This window comes from Tenrec ecaudatus, unplaced genomic scaffold, assembly GCF_050624435.1.
Source record: "Tenrec ecaudatus isolate mTenEca1 unplaced genomic scaffold, mTenEca1.hap1 Scaffold_635, whole genome shotgun sequence".
NCBI lineage: Eukaryota > Metazoa > Chordata > Mammalia > Afrosoricida > Tenrecidae > Tenrec > Tenrec ecaudatus.
The window spans coordinates 66,661-73,326 of NW_027459521.1; positions in this window are offsets into that span (position 1 = coordinate 66,661).

The window sequence follows — 6,666 nt, forward strand, 5'->3', positions numbered from 1 at the left end:
CTTGGATGAGTGATTTGGGGACCTTCCAGGAACCTGTTTCATGATGCCAATTTACTTCCAACACTGTGGATAGTGACACACATTCAATGAAGCAAGTGCTTGGCTGCCAACTTTGAGCCGGCTCTATTATTGCCTACTCAGCCAACCCAGACATTTCCTTGCAAACTGGCATTATTTTTTATAACCAAATAAGTTTCTAATGGTTTATTTCTTCAATTTCCATAAACCACCTTAGTAAATAACAAAATTTTTTTAATCTTCCCAAATGAAAAGGTGGTTAGAAATTATAAACACCAGGGTTATTGGGTAAAAGGGACTGCAGGACACAGGGTACTAGAAATTTCAGAAGCCTAGGGATTTGGGTGGAAACACTGATTGAGGCACACTAAGACACCACTTGAGGTGGAAGAGCCTTCATGCACACCTGCGAATTGTGATATCTAGGAAGTGAGCCCTCCTACTCAGTCACAATCACCGACTCCTCAGAACTGTTTTGGAGTCAGGGAAGACTGCATATAAAGTACACAGAAAGGATCAGTGTGCAGGCTGGAGTCTGAAGCCATCAATATGTTAAAGATACTTGCATCTGTTTGCATCACTTTTATCCCTATCATTCTTCTCATGCAGCCAAAACTCAGTCCCAGGCGGATGGCAACTGCAGTAACCAGAATGTTCTGTCTGTCTTCTATGTTAGGACACATAGACCATCTGAATAAACACTTTGATCCTGTGTCCCTCCCCTTCCCATAGACAAAACTGGAGCCTGCACCAGACCTTAAACCTGCCGAATAAAAGGTTTTCAAAAGTCTAGAAAGAGCAGTCAATACCCTGGAAACCTAGCCTAAAGAAAAGAAGACACAGTATAAAAAGATCCAACTGAAAAAAAAAAAAAAAGCTCCAGGTGGTGTCATTCAGAAAACCCATTCCAATGAAAACACTTGAGCTTCACACAGTGTAAAATTGCTTTTACTTCCTTACTATTATAATTCAAACCGTTTCCCATATCTCACCTCCAAATGTAACTCCAGCTGACTCAAGTATATTAAGGAAGAGGCAATTATTCTGGTGTTTCCCCTGAACCGATTATGGAGCCTCAAACAGTTTTACTATTCTCACCTCATACCTTAGATTTTCAAGTACTTGAATGCGAAGGAAATCATAAAATGTTGCGTTTCACAGGTTGCCTTCTGTGTTGCCTCACCCAGATTTACGTTTTTTATTTCTAGAGTGCCACAACATGGGTTTTTTGGGGGGGTCAAAGAGCATTATCATTTCCCATCATAAGTTGTTTATGGGAAATTTTACATCCTGCTGGTTCCCGTATACAATCATTACATTAAACAATGGAGCTTTCTGTATCTTCCAGTTTTTCACAACAAGTTATGCTCACTGATATTGTTAGCTTATCATGCCAAATGTAGAAGATGCACAGGTGGTGTTAATTGAAAGGCCGAATGATTCATGCATTGGTCACTTTAGGTTTTCAAGTTCTGGTGCATCTTGATTTTGAAATTCAGTAAAGTGAGATGATGCCTTAGCCAGTTAATGCTACTGCTTCCAAGCCTCACTTACACCCAGACATATCTGAGCAGAAGCACATTATCTACGTGACCCAGCTTTGGGTGCTCCACAGCTATATGCAAATGCCCACCAAATATCAGATTATTTTCCTTTTTCTGACTTGGCTTTTACTAGCAGTCAGCCTCATACCATCTCTTTTGTAGATGGTTGAAGACTGTGTGGATTCTGGGGGGCCTGTGGGATAATGGTGAGCTTATGAGATTAGAATGATCTTGTCGGGAAATTTTCTTGATGTGCATTTAATATTTAATTACAACTCTCTTTTATACACGTGTGACTCTGCATTTCACCAAATAAAGTGTACAGATTAACACATTCCCATAGTGGAGTGAACCTTCCTTCCGTCATGTCTATAGGTATTTCTACTTCCTACGGGCAGCTGGACAGTAATTTATCTGGGGAACTTCTGGTAAATCAGGACAATGGTGCGCCACCGGCTTTTTATGAGGAGGGGCCAGAAAATTGGTTATCTTTATAAAAGTCTCCTGACACGTCCTAGTGATGTCAGTTTCTGGGATCATACAGGCTTCCTCAACCTCGGTTGTCTTGTTGGTAGGTGCTATCCAGTTGGTCTGCATTAAGCAACCGCAATGTACAGGAAAAGGAAAGGCTTGCCAGTCCTGGGCCACACTCATATCTTTCTGATGTTTGAACCCATCGTTGCAGCCCCTGTGGCCATGCATCCTGCAAACGCCTGGCTCTTTTTCACTGGCCATCCCCTTTAATCTGACCAGAAGGTTTCGCCATCTGACTCTCCCTCTGACAAGGTTCTGCCTTGGTTTACTATTCCTCTTCTACCTGACAGTGTATCCATGATTAGCATAAGGTTTTCAGTGGTGTATTCCTTCATCCTCATTATAATCTTAGTCGAGAAAACCTGCTGGGAGCTTTGCTCTTTGCATGACATTGCCGGCATTGGAAATACCAGTGACCTGCACTCTGGCTTTCCTTTCTGTACCTAGCTACAAATGGACAGATAATAAACAGTTCACAGTATATCACAGGCCGATGTACCACACTTGGAGCAGCATGGGGTAGATAATAAATCACGAATTGTCCTGCACAGAAGATGGAGCCCTCGTGTCTGAGTGGTTACAAACACCAGATGCTCCAATGGCACAAAAGGCGCAATTAGTTCCAGTAAAGAGTTAACAACCTCAGAAACACAGATGGGCAGTTCTTTCCACCTGCAGCCACCATCACTGCATGTGTTTCTTAAGATGGTGGTGGACATAGTGGATTGGGTTGTGACATATGCGCTCATATTGGACTTGTAGATTTGGGCTGCACAGGTGTGGGATTTTTTCTCCATGTGCATTTTCTCTTTATCTAAAGCTTTCTTTTATACATTTCAGTTTCTGTGGATTTATTTCTCTAATGTACGCAGACTAACACAACTAATATAAGAAAAGGCAGGACACAAGTATGCACCCGTTTCCATTTGTGAAAGACACTAATCAGTGAAAAGCTATTTTCCTCCATGCCATCTCTGGGTGGCACAAACAGTTAAGTACTCAATTCGTAACTAAAACGATCATCTGAACCCATATAGTGGTACCTCAGAAGACCGACCTGGTTGTCTGCTTTTGAACGCTCACACAGCCTTGCAGCCCCTATCTCACACTGTTCAGTTTGGCTGTGCACACCTGGTAGTTCCATGACTTGAAATCAACCCCACAGTAACTGTTTGGATGAATGGTACTCAGTCCTGAGTTTTGACGGGCCCCATCCTGACGATTCTGTCATGAGGGAGTCCTGAACGAAGTCAAATACCTCATTATTCTAGCTTTTCTTTTCTTATTTTTTTCAACTGGTAGATAATATTATTTATTAAGAAGGCTTTGAAATCAAAAGTAACACTCTTGATAGAATTTTCTTTCATCCTTTAAGTCGGCTTTGCAAATATATAATCAGTGATTTAGCTGTAAGATTAAAGATCCGTTAATTTATTTAAAATAAAATATATTTAGTTCTTAAAACTTATTCCATAAAGTTCATATTTCCCTATAAATTCCCTACTTATACAAAAGAGGTAAAAAATAAAAACAAACAAAAAATAAAACCAAAATATAAAAACACCAACAAACAGTAACAGAGCATCTTTTTATAAATTGTAAAAAACTAACAAGAGAAACCAATGTTGTGTGTGTTTGTTAATATTTAAAAAAGTGAAAAATCTCGAGATGGGGCACACCCACACCCTGGCTTTACATATCTCACCGTAATCAGTCTGTGGGGCTTGAATACATTGGATATAAATTTACAGCTACAATGGCATCAGAGTTGTGTGGTATAGCATGAGTGCATGCTACTTATGGTAAACTTTCTAAAAAAAGAAAGAGAAGCAGATGGTCAAAATGAAGCTCATCAAAACTATAATACAGCACAACTCAGATATTGTGTTTTCTGGGTCTTTGAACTGATATGAGTCAACTAAGTTGTGGGCTGATGAACTGAATGTGAAATTGACCTGTTTTATAAAAGCTTGAATGATCTGGATGGCTAAATGGAATGGGGAAGAGTATGGTTTAAATCCTTGGAAGAGTGATTTGCGGACCTTTCAGGAACCTGTTCCATGATGCCAATTTACTTCCAACACTGTGGATAGTAACACACATTCAATGAAGCAAGTGCTTGGCTGCCAACATTGAGCTAGCTCTATTATTGCCTACTCAGCCAATCCAGACATTTCCTTGCAAACTGGCATTATTTTTTTAGCCAAATAGGTTTAAATGGCTTATTTTTCAATTTCCATAAACCACATTATTAAATAACAATTTTATTTAATCTTCACAAATGAAAAGGTGGTTAGAAAGTATAAACACCAGGGTTATTGGGTAAAAGGGACAGAAGGACACAGGGTACTAGAAACTTCAGAAGCCTAGGGATTTCGGTGGAAACACTGATTGAGGCATACTAAGACACCCCTTGAGGTGGTATAACCCTCATGCAGACCTATGAATTGTGATATCTAGGCAATGAGCCCTCCTACTCAGTCACAATCACCGACTCCTCAGAACTGTTTTGCAGTCAGGGGAGACTGCATATAAAGTCCCCAGAAAGAATCAGTGTCCAGGCTGGAGTCTGAAGGCATCAATATATTAAAGATACTTACGTCTCTTTGCATCACTTTTATCCCTATCATTCTTCTCATACAGCCAAAACTCAGTCCGGGAGGATGGCAACTACAGTAACCAGACTGTTCTGTCTGATTTCTACATTAGGACACATAGACCATCTGAATAAACAATTTGATACTGTGTCCCTCTACTTCCCATAGACAAAACTGGAGCAAGCACCAGACCTTAAACCTGCAGAATAAAAGTTTGTCAAAAGTCTAGAAAGAGCAGTCAATACCCTGGAATCATAGCCTGAAAACGAGAAGACACAGAATCAAAAACTACAACTGAAAAAAAAAAAAAAGCTCCAGGTGGGTGTCTTCTGACAACCCATTCCAATGAAAACACTTGAGCTTCTCACAGTGTAAAATTGATTTTACCTCCGTACTATTGTAATTCAAATAGTTTCCCATATATCACTTCCAAATGTAACTCGAGCACATTCAAGTATTTTAACGAAGAGGCAATTATTCTGATGTTTAATCTGAACCAATTATGGATCCTCAAACAGTTTTACTATTCTCAGCTCATGCCTTAGATTTTCAAGTAATTGAATTAGAAGGAAATCATAAAATGCCGCGTTTCACAGGCTGCCTTCTGTATTGCCTCACCCAGATTTACGTTTTTCATTTCTAGAGTGCCTCAACATGTTTTTTTTGTGTGTGTGTGTGGGTCAAAGAGCATTATCATTTCCCATCATCAGTTGTTTATGGGAAATTTTACATCTTGCAGGATCCCGTATTCAATCATTACATTAAACAATGGAGCTTTCTGTATCTTCCTGTTTTTCACAACAGGTTATGCTCACTGATATTGTTAGCTTATCATGCCAAATGTCCAAGATGCGCAGGTGGTGTTAATTGAAGGTCGGATGATTCATGCATTGGTCACTTTGGCTTTGCAAGTTCTTGAGCTTCTTGATTTTGAAATTCAGTAAATTGAGATGATGCATTAGCCAGTTAAATGCTACTGCTCCCAAGCCTCACGTACACCCAGATATATCTGAGCAGAAGCCACATTATCTACGTGAATCAGCTTTGGGTGCTCCACAGCTATATGCAGATGCCCACCAAATATGAGATTATTTTGCTTTCTCTGACTTGGCTTTTACTAGCAGTCAGCCTCATTCCATCTCTTTTGTAGCTTGTTGAAGACTGTGTGGATTCTGGTGGGCCTATGGGACAATGGTGGTCTTATGAGATTAAAAAGATCTTTTAGGGAAGTTTTCTTGATGTGCATGTAATATATAATTACAACTCTCTTTTATACACGTGTGTCTGTGGATTTCAACATCTAAAGTGCACAGATTAACACATTCCCATAGCTGAGTGAACCTCCCTTCCGTCACTCTATAGATATTTCACCTTCCTACGGGCAGCTGGACAGTAATTTATCTGGGGAACATCTGGTAAACCAGGACAATGGTGCTTCCCCAGCTTTCTGTGATGAAGGGCCAGGTCATTGGTTACCTTTATAAAAGTCTCCTGACACGTCCAAGTGATGTCTGTTTCTGGGATCATAGTGTCTTCCTCTTCCTCGGTTGGTCTTGTTGGTAGGTGCTATCCAGTTGGTCTGCCTCAAAGCAACTCCAATGTACAGAACAAGGAAAAGCTTGCCACCCTGGGCCACCCTCATTTCTTTCTGATGTTGAACCCATCGTTGCAGCCCCCGTGGCCATGCATCGTGCAAAAGGCCTGGTTCTTTGTCACTGATCCTCTCCTTTAATCTTTCCAAAAGGGTTCGTCATCTGGCCCTCTCTCACAAGGTTCTGCCTTACTTTTCTAGTCCTTCACTACCTGACAGTGTATCAATGATTAGCATTAGGTTTTCTGAGGTGTATTTCATCATCCTCAGTGTGTCCTTAGTCTGGAAATCCTGTTGGGTGCTTTGCTCTTTTCATGACGTTGCTGGCATTGGAAATAAAAGTGACATGCATTCTGGCCTTCCATTCTGTACCTAGCTACAA